This window comes from Nerophis ophidion, linkage group LG27 (assembly GCF_033978795.1).
Source record: "Nerophis ophidion isolate RoL-2023_Sa linkage group LG27, RoL_Noph_v1.0, whole genome shotgun sequence".
Taxonomy (NCBI): domain Eukaryota; kingdom Metazoa; phylum Chordata; class Actinopteri; order Syngnathiformes; family Syngnathidae; genus Nerophis; species Nerophis ophidion.
Genome location: NC_084637.1, coordinates 25,107,302 through 25,122,352, shown reverse-complemented (window position 1 = coordinate 25,122,352; position 15,051 = coordinate 25,107,302). Strand labels below are relative to the sequence as shown.

At 38.4% G+C, this 15,051-nt stretch overlaps 1 protein-coding gene across 1 annotated transcript in view; it reads left to right on the top strand.

The window, feature by feature from the left end:
- Positions 1 to 3,121: 3,121 nt before the first annotated feature.
- The window catches only part of LOC133544069 (beta-1,3-galactosyltransferase 1-like), a 328,797-nt gene continuing 316,867 nt past the window's right edge, over positions 3,122 to 15,051 (top strand). Inside the window, exon 1 of the mRNA XM_061889101.1 lies at positions 3,122 to 3,352. The gene's annotated coding sequence lies outside the window, so the exon portion shown is untranslated. The remainder of the gene's footprint in view (positions 3,353 to 15,051) is intronic.

Here is a 15,051-nt window from a genome sequence, read left to right as displayed (position 1 = left end):
TGATCTAATCTATCTAAAACCACTGTCAGTAACTACTTCCATCTCCCCAGCCACTTCGTCCAGCTCCTCCCGGGGGATCCCAAGGCGTTCCCAGGCCAGCCGGGAGACATAGTCTTCCCAACGTGTCCTGGGTCTTCCCCTTGGCCTCTTGCCGGTCGGATGTGCCCCTCGGGAGGTGTTTGGGTGGCATCCTGATGAATGGCCGAGTTATTGGACTTTGGTGCTCGTCACGGATTGTCCATAACAAAGTTCAAACATAAGAGTCTCCATATATGCACTTGGCACCAGGACACTCTTGGCCACAGTTCCATGATCGACTTTGTATTTGTGTCATCGGACTTGCGGTCTCATGTTTTGGACTCTCGGTTGAAGAGAGGGGTGGAACTTTCTACCAATCACCTCCTGGAGGTGAGTTGGCTCCGATGGTGGGGGAGGATGCTAATGTTAATCCCATTTGTAAAAGCCGGCGTCAACCAAAGATATGCAATAATAAAATCGAGAGTGTAAACAAACCCAGTGTGTGCACAACGGGTTTAGGGTGGCCCAGAATGCAGCGCGAACACAGTTCGAATGACAGATTACAAACATTATTTAACATGATAGTTATTAGTTTTTTCTATTTATTTTTCACTCACAGCTGACACCAGGCACGTGCACACATAGGGCCCTATGGGTGCTTGAGCCCCTGCCCTTTTGTGCCTCATCTTAAAAAGTGCCCTCTACTTGTGTGTGTGTTTTATTTTTATTTATTTTTTCTTTAAACAACATTGATAAATTCCTGTTAGGGATGTAAAAAAAACAAAATAAAACAAAAAAACAGCGGTACAAAAACTCCACCTTTTCTTGTAATACCGGGTTGTTTGAGCCTGTGCTTCCGCCAGAGAGAGAGAGAGAGGGCGAGTGATTGAGAGAGAGAGAGGAGAGAGAGCCAACTGCGTCCCTGACTGAGGAGATGTGACAGTGGAGCAACTTGAGCCTGTGAGTTATGGTCTAGTCGCTGTCCACTTATTCAGCATTTAATATGGGTAATATTTCAGAAAAACGCTGTATTATTCTATTATTCAATGTGTCAGCTTCTGTTTTTGCCGGACGTTGGAGCACAGCACGTCAATTGAGCACGGCACATCAACTCCGCACAGAGCAGAGCGGATCGTGCGGGACAGGAAGTAGTGTACAAAATACAAAATAAAACACCGGGTTAATTTTCAAAATAAAATGCACTGTGTTTACGCCGGATCACATTTCTCTCACAGTAGATGTTTAGATATAAAGTTGTATTGCGTTTCAGTTGTTTAGTCTGAGCATTAAGTGAGAAAGACCATAAGTTACAACTTGATGGTGTTTTCATCTAGTTAAGGGAAGAAGGACAGATTTTCACATTGAAGTTTTTTCCATTCGGGTATTTATTTTTGTATTTTTTTTCGATGTTCAATGTTCAATATTAAAGTGCTTATCTTTAACAATAAATAGCCTAATAATAAACCAGTGTTTTGTTGCTTTTCATGTCTTCCAAGCCTACGATAATGTGAATTAACTCATTATGACAATAATTTGTTGACACAAAAGAAATGGCGATCACTTGTACCTACAAAAGACACACAGCTAAGTAGTTAGCTTACTATTAGCAAATTTAATTTTACATTAATTTCCACATTGTGTAAAGCAGTGGTCTACAACCACCATACCCGGCCGCGGCCCGGGTATGGTGGTTTTATTAAAAAAAAAAAAAAAAAAAAAAAAAAAAATATATATATATATATATATATATATATATATATATATTAATTTTTTTTTATTAAATCAACATACAAAACACAATATACACTTACAATTAGTGCACCAACCGCAAAAACCTCCCTTTTTCATGACAAAAACGTCCCTTTTTCATGACAAATAAAAAAGAAAAAAGAAAAAAAAAATGGATCCCCCCACCCCACCACCCTCCCGGGCTGCGGGACAAATTATTAAGCGTTGACCGGTCAGCGGATACAAAAAGGTTGGGGACCACTGGTGTAAATCAGTGGTCCCCAACCACCGGGCCGTGGCCCAATTGGTACCGGGCCGCAGAATAATTTTTTATTCATTTTTATTAGAAAAAATAAAAAATAAAAAAAAAATAAAATGTTTTTTAATTTTATTTTTTTTTAATTAAATCAACATAAAAAACCACAATATACACTTACAATTAGTGCACCAACCACAAAAACCTCCCTTTTGCATGACAAAAACGTCCCTTTTTCATGACAAATTTAAAAAAAAAAGAAAAAAGGATCCCCTGGGCCGCGAGACAAGTTATTAAGCGTTGACCGGTCTGCGGATACAAAAAGGTTGGGGACCACTGGTGTAAAGAACCAAAAAAAATTCCTGCCCTTTTTCTGACCACCGGGTCATTTTATTAAAAAAAAAAAATATATATATATATTTTATTTTTTATTTTTTATTTAATAAATCAACATAGAAAGCACAATATACACTTACAATTAGTGCACCAACCACAAACACCTCCCTTTTTCATGAAAAAAAACGTCCCTTTTTCATGACAAATAAAAAAGAAAAAAGAAAAAAAAAATGGATCCCCCCACCCCACCACCCTCCCGGGCTGCGGGACAAATTATTAAGCGTTGACCGGTCAGCGGATACAAAAAGGTTGGGGACCACTGGTGTAAATCAGTGGTCCCCAACCACCGGGCCGTGGCCCAATTGGTACCGGGCCGCAGAATAATTTTTTATTCATTTTTATTAGAAAAAAAAAAAAATAAATAAAAAATAAAATGTTTTTTTATTTTATTTTTTTTAAATTAAATCAACATAAAAAAACACAATATACACTTACAATTAGTGCACCAACCACAAAAACCTCCCTTTTGCATGACAAAAACGTCCCTTTTTCATGACAAATTAAAAAAAAAAAAAAAAAAGGATCCCCTGGGCCGCGGGACAAGTTATTAAGCGTTGACCGGTCCGCGGATACAAAAAGGTTGGGGACCACTGGTGTAAAGAACCAAAAAAAAATTCCTGCCCTTTTTCTGACTTTGAGCCCCTGCCCCTCTATAATCATGTGCACGTCCCTGGCTGACACAATATTATAAATCCAATTTAATTTACACCCCGCCCCTCACTCACACAGCCAACGTTGATTGGCTGCGATCGTCCGCCTCTTCCCCACCAGGGAGCCTCTCATTGGCCGAGCTGCTGTCCTCGCGCCGGCTTGCAGCCCCGCCCCCACTTAAATAGTCTGAGGCGCGGGATGCGAGGAGCCATCAAAGCAAACGCCAGCTCGGCGTGGACGGACCGACGCGTGCGGGGAAATTCCATCACACACACACGGAACACAACAACAACAACAATATCGGTACGTTTCTCGGCATTCTCGCCATATTTATTTGTGTCGAAAGTGTCATTTGTCATTATCAACGAGCTGCCATCACCTGCTGTTGTTGTCAACAAAGGGCCGACATTTAGTTGCTAAGCTCGACTTTCTCATATGTGTCCAAGCTGCCGTGACGGAGCATTGCCGTGGAGTGACGAGAAGCTGTCAGCGCCTGCTTGTGTGTGAGCGAGTGGAAAGCATGGCACAGATGGAATAAAGCCCGATTAGTGCATTGTGCCTCTTTTAATACCCTGCTCTTCATAATTTAATAACTGACTGTATCCGCCCGCTAATCCATCTCAGTCAAAGTCATCGTGTGTGTGTGTGTGTGTGTGTGTGTTTCAGGCATTAACTCAGTATTTTTTTTTAAAAAATGAAATACTTCCCCTCCCAACAAATTGCCGTTTTCGTAACAAATGGTCCACTTGAAGTCAGAAGCTGTCATGAATATGTAAAATCAACAGGTGGCGCTAATCAGAAGCTTTGATTTCCACAGGCATGATTATCATGTCAAGACAAATTCCGATAACTTATCCCAAGCAGGAACAAGACATTGAAACAACGTTGGACTTGTTCAAATTAGGTCCTGACGTTGAGCAACTCAAACGTAACGTTGGAACAAAATGCTTTTTGACGACGTTTAATCAATGTCAAGCTGTGGCGTTGATTTGACCATTGAATTTTGGTCATTTCCCAACCAATATTCTACAACACATACCGTATTTCCTTGAATTGCCGCCAGGGCGCTAATTAACTTAAAACCTCTTCTCACTCCTCTGCTTACTTACCAAAGGCATGCAGTAAAAGTAATCATGCGGTAATTATTTTAAAACCTCTTTTCACTGCGGCACTTACCAAAGGTATGCAGTCAAAATTTGAGTGTGATGTAAGCTTGGACCTTAAATCCTACTGAATAGCTTTTAATCTTCTTCCGTTTATGCGATTTCAAATTACCGGTATTGAAATCAGCCTCTTCCATTTTGAAAATGTTGATGATGTTTAATCAATGTTGTGTACTGACTTTGATTTGACCATTGAATTTTGGTCCTTTCCAAAATATTTTACAACACAAATATGACGTTGAAACAGCATGCTTATTGATGATCTTTAATCAATGTCAGGTCGTGATGTTGATTTGACCATTGACTTTTTGTCATTTCTCAACCAATATTGTACAACACAAATACAACGTTGCAACAACATGCTTTTTGATGACGTTTATTCAATGTCAAGTTGTGGCGTTGATTTGACCATTGAATTTTGGTAATTTCCCAACCAATATTCTCCAACACATACCGTATTTCCTTGAATTGCCGCCGGGGCGCTAATTAATTTAAAACCTCTTCTCACTCCTGCGCTTACCAAAGGCATGCGGTAAAAGTAATCATGCGCTAATTATTTTAAAACCTCTTCTCACTCCGGCACTTACCAAAGGCATGCGGTAAAAGTAATCATGTGCTAATTATTTTATAACTTCTTCTCACTCCGGCACTTACCAAAGGCATGCGGTAAAAGTAATCATGCGCTAATTATTTTAAAACCTCTTCTCACTGCGGCACTTACCAAAGGCATGCGGTAAAAGTAATCATGTGCTAATTATTTTAAAACTTCTTCTCACTCCGGCACTTACCAAAGGTATTCAGTAAAAATTTGAGTGTGATGTAAGCTTGGACCTTGAATCCTACTGAATAGCTTTTAATCTTCTTCCCTTTGTGCGGTTTCAAATTACCGGTATTGAAATCAGCCTCTTCCATTTTGAAAATGATGACAGGGGAAGTGTCACTCGTGACGTCACGAGTTTGACCAGGCGGTAATACTAAGCATGCGCTAATTATTTTGGGAAGCAAGTTTGACCCGGCAGTAATTCAAGGCAGGCGCATACTATATGCCCTAAGGCAATTCAGGGAAATACGGTATGTTAAATCAACAGGTGGCGCTAATCAGAAGGTTTTATTTCCACATTGCCAGGCATAATGTTTGTCTGATCTTGAATGGGATTGTGCTGAAAATTGTAATTTTCCTGACGGAATAGATAAAATACTATCTAATCGAATCTAATAATTATCATGTCAAGACGAATACCGATAACTTATCCCAAGCAGGAACAAGACATTGAAACAACGTTGAGAACTTGCTAAAATTAGGTCCTGACGTTGAGGAACTCAAACATAATGTTGAAACAACATGCTTTTTGACGACGTTTCATCAATGTCTGGTTGTGACGCTGATTTGACCATTGAATGTTGGTCATTTCCCAACCAATATTCTACAACACAAATACAACATTGAAACAACATGCTTTTTGACTTGTTAAAATTAGGTCTTGACGTTGACCAACTCAAACATAACAGTGGAACAAAATGCTTTTTGACAACGTTTAATCAATGTCGGGTTGTGACGTTGATTTGACCATTGAGTTTTGGTCATTTCCCAACCAATATTCTACAACACAATTACAACGTTGCAACAACATGGTTTTTGACAAAGTTTATTCAATGTCAGTTTGTGACGTTGATTTGACCATTTAATTTTGGTAATTTCCCAACCATTATTCTACAACACAAATACAATGTTGAAACAACATGCTTTTTGATGACGTTTGATCAATGTTGTGTACTGACTTTGGTTTGACTATTGAATTTTGGTAATTTCCAAAATATTTTACAACACAAATACAATGTTGAAACAACATACTTTTTGATGATCTTTAATCAATGTCAGGTTGTAACATTGACTTGACCATTCACTTTTTGTCATTTCCCAACCAATATTCTACAACACAAATACAACGTTGAAACAACATGTTTTTGACAACGTTTATTTGATGTCAGGTTTTGATGTTGACTTGACCATTGAAATTTGGTCATTTTCCAACCATTATTCTACAACGTTGAAACAACATGCTTTTTGGTGACGTTTAATCAATGTCGGGTTGTAACGTTGATTTGACCATTGAATTTTGGTCATTTCCCAACCGATATTCTACAACACAAATACAATGGTAAAACAACAAGCTTTTGATAACGTTTACTCAATGTCAGGTTTTGACGTTGATTTTGACCATTGAATTTTGGTCATTTAAATGATAAAATAAATGGGTTGTACTTGTATAGCGCTTTTCTACCTTCAAGGTACTCAAAGCGCTTTGACACTACTTCCACATTTACCCATTCACACACACATTCACACACTGATGGAGGGAGCTGCCATGCAAGGCGCCAACCAGCACCCATCAGGAGCAAGGGTGAAGTGTCTTGCTCAGGACACAACGGACGTGACGAGGTTGGTTCTAGGTGGGATTTGAACCAGTGACCCTCGGGTTGCGCACGGCCACTCTTCCACTGCGCCACGCCGTCCCAACCATTATTATACAACGTTGAAACGACATGCTTGTTGACGACGTTTAATCAATGTCAGGTTGTGACGTTGATTTGACCATTGAATTCTAGTCATTTCCCAATCAATATTCAACAACACAAATACAACGTTGCAACAACATGCTTTTAGACGTCGTTTATTCAATGACAAGCTGTGGCGTGGATTTGACCATTGAATTTTGGTCATTTCCAAAATATTTTACAACACAAATACAATGTTGAAACAACATGCTTTTTGATGACGTTTAATCAATGTCAGGTTGTGACGTTGATTTGACAATTTAATTTTTGTAATTTCCCAACCAATATTCTACAACACATATACATCATTAACAACATGCTTTTGACAACGTTTATTCAATGTCTGGTTGTGACGTTGATTTGACCATTGAATTTTGGTCATTTCCCAACCATTATTCTACAACACAAATACAATGTTGAAAGAAGATGCTTTTTGAGGACGTTTATTCAATGTCAAGTTGTGACGTTAAAATGACCATTGAATTTTAGTCATTTCTAAAATATTTTACAACACCAATTCAGCGTAGAAAGATGCTTTTTGACGACGTTTAATTAGTGTCGGGTTGTGACGTTGATTTGACCAGTGAGTTTTGGTCATTTCCCAACCAATATTCTACAACAGAAATACAACGTTGCAACAACGTGCTTTTTGACAACGTTTATTCAATGTCAAGCTGTGACGTTGATTTGACCATTGAACTTTGGTCATTTCCCGACCAATATTCTACTACACAAATACAACGTTGAAACAACTTGCTTTTGACAACAATTATTCGATGTCACGTTTTGAAGTTGATTTGACCATTGAATTTTGGTCATTTCCAAAATATTTTACAACACAAATATAACATTGAAACAACATGCTTTTTGATGATCTTTAATCAATGTCAGGTTGTGACATTGATTTGACCTTTGACTTTTTCTCATTTCCCAACCAGTATTCTACAACACAAATACAACGTTGAAACAACATGTTTTTGACAACGTTTATTCGATGGCAGGTTTTGACGTTGATTTGACCATTGAATTTTGTTCATTTTCCAACCATTATTCTCCAAATTTGACACAGCATGCTTTTTGGTGACGTTCAAACAATATCGGGTTGTGACGTTGATTTGACCACTGAATTTTGGTCATTTCCCAACCAATATTCTACAACACAGATACGTTGAAACAAGACTCATTCTGAGGACGTTTAATCAATGTCAGGTCGTGACGTTGATTTGACCATTGAATTTTGGTCATTTCTAAACCTATACACAAAGTTGAAACAACATGCTTTTTGATGATGTTTAATCAATGTCAGGTTGTGACGTTGATTTGACCTTTCAATCAATCAATCAATCAATGTTTATTTATACAGCCCCAAATCACAAATGTCTCAAAGGACTGCACAAATCATTACGACTACAACATCCTCGGAAGAACCCACAAAAGGGCAAGGAAAACTCACACCCAGTGGGCAGGGAGAATTCACATCCAGTGGGACGCCAGTGACAATGCTGACTATGAGAAACCTTAGAGAGGACCTCAGATGTGGGCAACCCCCCCCCTCTAGGGGACCGAAAGCAATGGATGTCGAGCGGGTCTAACATGATACTGTGAAAGTTCAATCCATAGTGGCTCCAACACAGCCGCGAGAGTTCAGTTCAAGCGGATCCAAGACAGCAGCGAGAGTCCCGTCCACAGGAAACCATCTCAAGCGGATCAGCAGCGTAGAGATGTCCCCAACCGATACAGGCGAGCGGTCCATCCTGGGTCCCAACGAGCGGTCCATCCTGGGTCTCGACTCTGGACAGCCAGTACTTCATCCATGGTCATCGGACCGGACCCCCTCCACAAGGGAGGGGGGGACATAGGAGAAAGAAAAGAAGCGGCAGATCAACTGGTCTAAAAATGAGGTCTATTTAAAGGCTAGAGTATACAGATGAGTTTTAAGGTGAGACTTAAATGCTTCTACTGAGGTAGGATCTCGAACTGTTAGCGGGAGGGCATTCCAGAGTACTGGAGCCCGAACGGAAAACGCTCTATAGCCCGCAGACTTTTTTTGGGCGCTAGGAATCACTAATAAGCCGGAGTCTTTTGAACGCAGATTTCTTGCCGGGACATACGGTACAATACAATCGGCAAGATAGGCTGGAGCTAGACCGTGTAGTATTTTATACGTAAGTAGTAAAACCTTAAAGTCACATCTTAAGTGCACAGGAAGCCAGTGCAGGTGAGCCAGTACAGGCGTAATATGATCAAACTTTCTTGTTCTTGTCAAAAGTCTAGCAGCCGCATTTTGTACAAACTGTAATCTTTTAATGCTAGACATGGGGAGACCCGAAAATAATACGTTACAGTAATCGAGACGAGACGTAACAAACGCATGGATAATGATCTCGGCGTCTTTAGTGGACAAAATGGAGCGAATTTTAGCGATATTACGGAGATGAAAGAAGGCCGTTTTAGTAACGCTTTTAATGTGTGACTCAAAGGAGAGAGTTGGGTCGAAGATAATACCCAGATTTTTTACAGAGTCACCTTGTTTTATTATTTGGTTGTCAAATGTTAAAGTTGTATTATTAAATAGAGGTCGGTGTCTAGCAGGACCGATAATCAGCATTTCCGTTTTTTTGGCATTAAGTTGCAAAAAGTTAGCGGACATCCATTGTTTAATTTCATTAAGACACGCTTCCAACTGACTACAGTCCGGCGTGTTGGTCAGCTTTAGGGGCATGTAGAGTTGGGTGTCATCAGCATAACAGTGAAAGCTAATACCGTATTTGCGTATGACGTCACCCAGCGGCAGCATGTAGATGCTGAAGAGTACAGGGCCAAGGACCGAACCCTGGGGAAATCCACACGTTACCTTAACATAGTCCGAGGTCACACTGTTATGGGAGACGCACTGCATCCTATCAGTAAGATAAGAGTTAAACCATGACAGGGCTGAGTCTGACATACCAATTCGTATTTTGATACGCTCTAATAAAATATTATGATCGACGATATCGAAAGCAGCGCTAAGATCGAGGAGCAGCAATATAGATGACGAATCAGAGTCCATCGTTAGCAATAGATCATTAGTCAATTTTGCGAGGGCTGTCTCAGTCGAGTGATTTGCCCTGAAACCGGATTGAAAGGTTTCACATAGATTGTTAAACGCTAAGTGTTCATTTAGCTGCTCTGCAACAATTTTTTCGAGGATTTTCGAAATAAAGGGAAGGTGAGACACCGGTCGGTAGTTTACCATGAGGTCAGGATCGAGGTTAGGTCTTTTAAGGAGAGGATGAATAACCGCTTTTTTGAATGCAACGGGAACAGTGCCCGAGGAAAGTGATACGTTTATAATATTTAGCACTGATGGACCTAATAATACAAAAAGCTCCTTGATAAGTTTCCCAGGAAGTGGGTCAAGTAAACATGTTGTTTGTTTTATTCCATTTACACGTTGTAACAATCATTCTAATGTTATTTCATCAAAACGAGAGAAACTATTTTGGATATTTGCAGTATCCGCCGTATATACAGTCGTATCTGTGTTACTATAACCCCGTTGTAGCTGGGACGCATTGTCTTTAATCTCCTTTCTAATAAGTTCAATTTTCTTATTAAAGAACTTCATAAATTTAATTGTGGTCATTTCCCAACCAATATTGTACAACACAAATACAACGATGAAACAACATGCTTTTTGACGACGTTTAATCAATGTTGTGTTGTGACGTTGATTTGATCATTGAAATTTGGTAATTTCCCAACCAATATTCAACAACACAAATACAACGTTGAAAGAACATGCTTTTGACAACATTTATTCGATGTCAGGTTTTGACGTTGATTTGACCATTGAATGTTGGTCATTTCCAAAATATTTTACAACACAAATACGTTGCAACAACGACGTTCAATCGATGTCAGTGTGTGTTGATTTGACCATTGAATTTTGATCATTTCTCAACCAATATTCTACAATACAAAATACAACATTGAGACAACATGCTTTTTGACTCTGTTTATTCAATGTCAAGTTTTGATGTTGATTTGACCATTGAATTTTGGTCATTTCCCAACCAATATTCTACAACACAAATACAACGTAAACAACATGCTTTTTAACAACGTTTATTCAATGTCTGGTACTGATGTTGATTTGGCTAAGTTGTCTAGTATGTTCACTATTTTATTTAAGGACAAAATTGTTCTTCAATTGCAATAAGACACATATGTTTAATGTACCCTAAGATTTTGTGTTCAAATAAAGCCAATAATGACATTTTTTGTGGTCACCGTTATTTAGAAAGGTATCGAAATACATTTTGATACCGGTACCAAAATATTAATATCTGGACCACCCTACTGCCAACAAATAAATTAAAACAATTTCCAACATACCAAGGGTGCTATTTATCAGTCGTGAGTGTCTGGTGGCCAGCCAGGATGAGCGTGGCTAAGATAACATGGTAATTATAGTAGATATGAAGGTAGTTTCATATTTTAGACACTAGATGGCAGTAGTGTATAAGCTATTGAACACTACACAGAGTAGTTTGGGAAGCTCCTCATTAAAGTCCCTCCCATTGCTCAGTGACACTTCCCCTCTTCTGTTTGCTGGGCTCCAAAAGTGCGAGTGACTTTACACAACTTTAGGAACCAAATCTTGCTTTGTAATTGATTTCTTCCAACCAAAAAATATAAATATATACCCATTGTATCGGCCCAGTCCTGGAAAAAGATCATGATATAACCTCTTTAAGTGTAGTTTGTGCCAGAAGTCATACTCTTTTTGTAAATAGATATGAATATCTTTAATTATCATATTGTTTATTATTTTATTGTACATTGTTTGTTATTATTATATATTCTGAATGTAATATTGCTAAAAATGTGTCTGCAAGGCTCCTCCTTTCGCTACTGACGTCGGTTTTTGGACATTAGTGCGCACAGCATAGATAAATATATGGGAGAATACATACGTGAGAACTGTCGTAGTGAAAAAATAGATGTCCCTACTCGGTAAGAAGGCATCCTTGATTTGATTTCTGTGCCAGAATGTTCAGAAACATTGGTCCCAGTCGCCATAAACATGTGTGTCGTCTATCTACCAACAGCTTGTGTTATTGTCTGATTATGTCAAAAATGGAATCATTCAATGATCTTGAAAATTGGAAGTATCAGTATGAGCACTGGTACTGCCCCCATTTACGTTTTTAAACTTGCGTAAATATTCAATATTTGAACATTAGTGCACCGATTTGTAATCGTGATGCATCACAGAATTGTTGGTTTTCCCCACCGCTAGTACCTACACTTGTGTACCTTTGCACCCCAAATATAACCTTAACTGTAGTGGACTGAATACATTAGAGAGGGCTATGTTGTGAGTGTGCAGTTGTGTAGAACCGCACCATGTCAGAAAATGCTGCAAGCTGAACGCTGAAGGACGCTGAAGATAGATGCGCATGGACTCCTTGTAGAATCCATCTTAGTCAGTGTGTATGACGATGTTGTGTGTGAATGAAGACTTTGGAATGCAAACACACCATTTTGCTGTGGATAGAAAACAAGCAGAAGTGCTGCGATAGTCAAGGCAAACATGTTTTTCTTTTAAGGCAGGACATTTTTTATAATATATATGTATGTATGTAGGGCTGGGCGATAGGGCCTTTTTTAAATATATTTAGGCCATACCGCGATACACTATATATCTCGATATTTTGCCTTAGTCTTGAATGAACACTTGATACATATAATCACAGCAGTATGATGATTTTTTGTGTCTACATTAAAACATTCTTGTTTATTAATATATGCTCATTTTAAACTTCCATTCAGAGAGGGAAGTCACAACTAAGTCAATTTACCAAAACTGTATTTATTAAGGGCTTCACGGTGGCAGAGGGGTTAGTGCGTCTGTCTCACAAAACAAAGGTCCTGCAGTCCTGGGTTCAAATCCAGGCTCGGGATCTTTCTGTGTGGAGTTTGCATGTTCTCCCCGTGAATGCGTGGGTTCCCTCCGGGTACTCCGGCTTCCTCCCACTTCCAAAGACATGCACCTGGGGATAGGTTGATTGGCAACACTAAAAAATGGCCCTAGTGTGTGAATGTGAGTGTGAATGTTGTCTGTCTATCTGTGTTGGCCCAGCGATGCGGTGGAGACTTGTCCAGGGTGTACCCCGCCTTCTGCCCGATTGTAGCTGAGATAGGCGCCAGCGCCCCCCGCAACCCCAAAAGGGAATAAGCGGTAGAAAATGGATGGATGGATCTATTTATTAAACAGTTTTAAGCAGTGACACAAACATTCATTTCATTTCATAACCGAAAGTGCAAGATTGTACTTGAAACAAGCAATTAGTGCACAATGTCACTAAGATGACAACAATAAATTAAAGCACACTTTTTGTACAGAACGCCACTACAATAGTTAAAACAAAGTGCACTTTTGTGCATGGTTTTGTGGGCGTGTGGCACCGAGTGGAGATGTTGAGATGCGAAGTAAGCACTCTTCATTCTCTAACAGGTGGCTTTTCAAATAATGCTACATACTAGCAGTAATGCTACTTTTTTTTAGCAACAATTTAGCACCAAATTTGACAAATTATGTTTGTCTGTTCGACATATTCCCACTTGAAGCCAAACCAACGCTCGACGATGGACCCCCTGCTGTTTTTCTTGAGAATGAATTCTTTCTTCATTTGTTACCAGTCTCGCACCTTCTTTCGCTCGTATTACCACTCACATGGCTCCGCTAGCCTCACAGCTAACGTTACCCATCCTGCTACCTCTCTGCTCCGCAAGGTCGTATACGCATGTGACGTATGATGTGACAGTGTGAAACGTATGTAAGAAGCTGCGCTTGCTGTCTGAGAAGGAGAGACAAGAAGGAGTGGGAAGAGACTGTAGTGTAATGTCAGCAGCGAAAAGCAACTGCGTGAGAACGTATACTCGAATATCACGATATTGTAATTTTCTATATCGGACAGAGACAAACCCGCGATATATCGAGTTTATCGATATACCGCCCAGCCCTATATGTATGAATGTGTATGTATATGTATGTGTGTATGTATGTACTGTATATGTATGTATATATATCTATATCAGGGGTCACCAACCTTTTTGAAACCAAGAGCTACTTCTTGGGTACTGATTAATGCGAAGGGCTACCAGTTTGATACACACTTAAATACATTGCCAGAAATAGCCAATTTGCTCAATGTACCTTTTAATAAATAAATCTATATATATATATATATATATATATATATATATATAAAAATATGGGTATTTCTGTCTGTCATTCCGTCGTACATTTTTTTTCCTTTTACGGAAGGTTTATTGTAGAGAATAAATGATTAAAAAAACCACTTAATTGAACAGTTTAAAAGAGGGGAAAACATGAAAAAAATGAGAATTAAATTTTAAAACATACTTTATCTTCAATTTCGACTCTTTAAGATTCAAAATTTAACCGAAAAAATAAAGAGAAAAACTAGCTAATTCGAATATTTTTGAAAAAAATAAAATAATTTATGGAACATCATTAGTAATTTTTCCTGTTTAAGATTAATTTTAGAATTTTGATGACATCTTTTAAAAATCCAATCTGCACTTTGATAGAATACATAACAAATTGGACCAAACTATAGTTCTAACAAGGACAAACTAGATTTTCCAGAAATATTTTTTTTAAAAGAAATTCAAAAGACTTTGAAATAAGATTTAAATTTTATCCTACAGATTTTCTAGATTTGCCAGAATAATAATTTAGAATTTTAATCATAATATGTTTGAAGAAGCTAAAATGAAGGATTAAATTAAAATGTACTTATTATTGTTTACAATAAGAAATTACTTGAACATTGATTTAAATTGTCAGGAAAGAAGAGGAAGAAATGTAAAAGGTAAAAAGGTATATGTATTTGAAAATCCTAAATCATTTTTAAAATTGTATTTTTCTCTAAAATTGTCTTTCTGAAAGTTATAAGAAGCAAAGTAAAAAAGAAAAAAATAATTCATTTAAACAAGTGAAGACCAAGTCTTTAAAATATTTTCTTGGATTTTCCAATACTTTTTGAGTTTTGTCTCTCTTAAAATTAAAAATGTCGAGCAAAGCCGGAACAGCTTGCTAGTAAATAAATAAAATGTATAAAATAGATGCAGCTCATTGGTAAGTGTTGCTATTTGAGCTATTTTTAGAACAGGCCAGCGGGCTACTCATCTGGTCCTTACGGGCTACCTGGTGTCCGCGGGCACCGCGTTGGTGACCCCTGATCTATATATATGTATGTATGTATG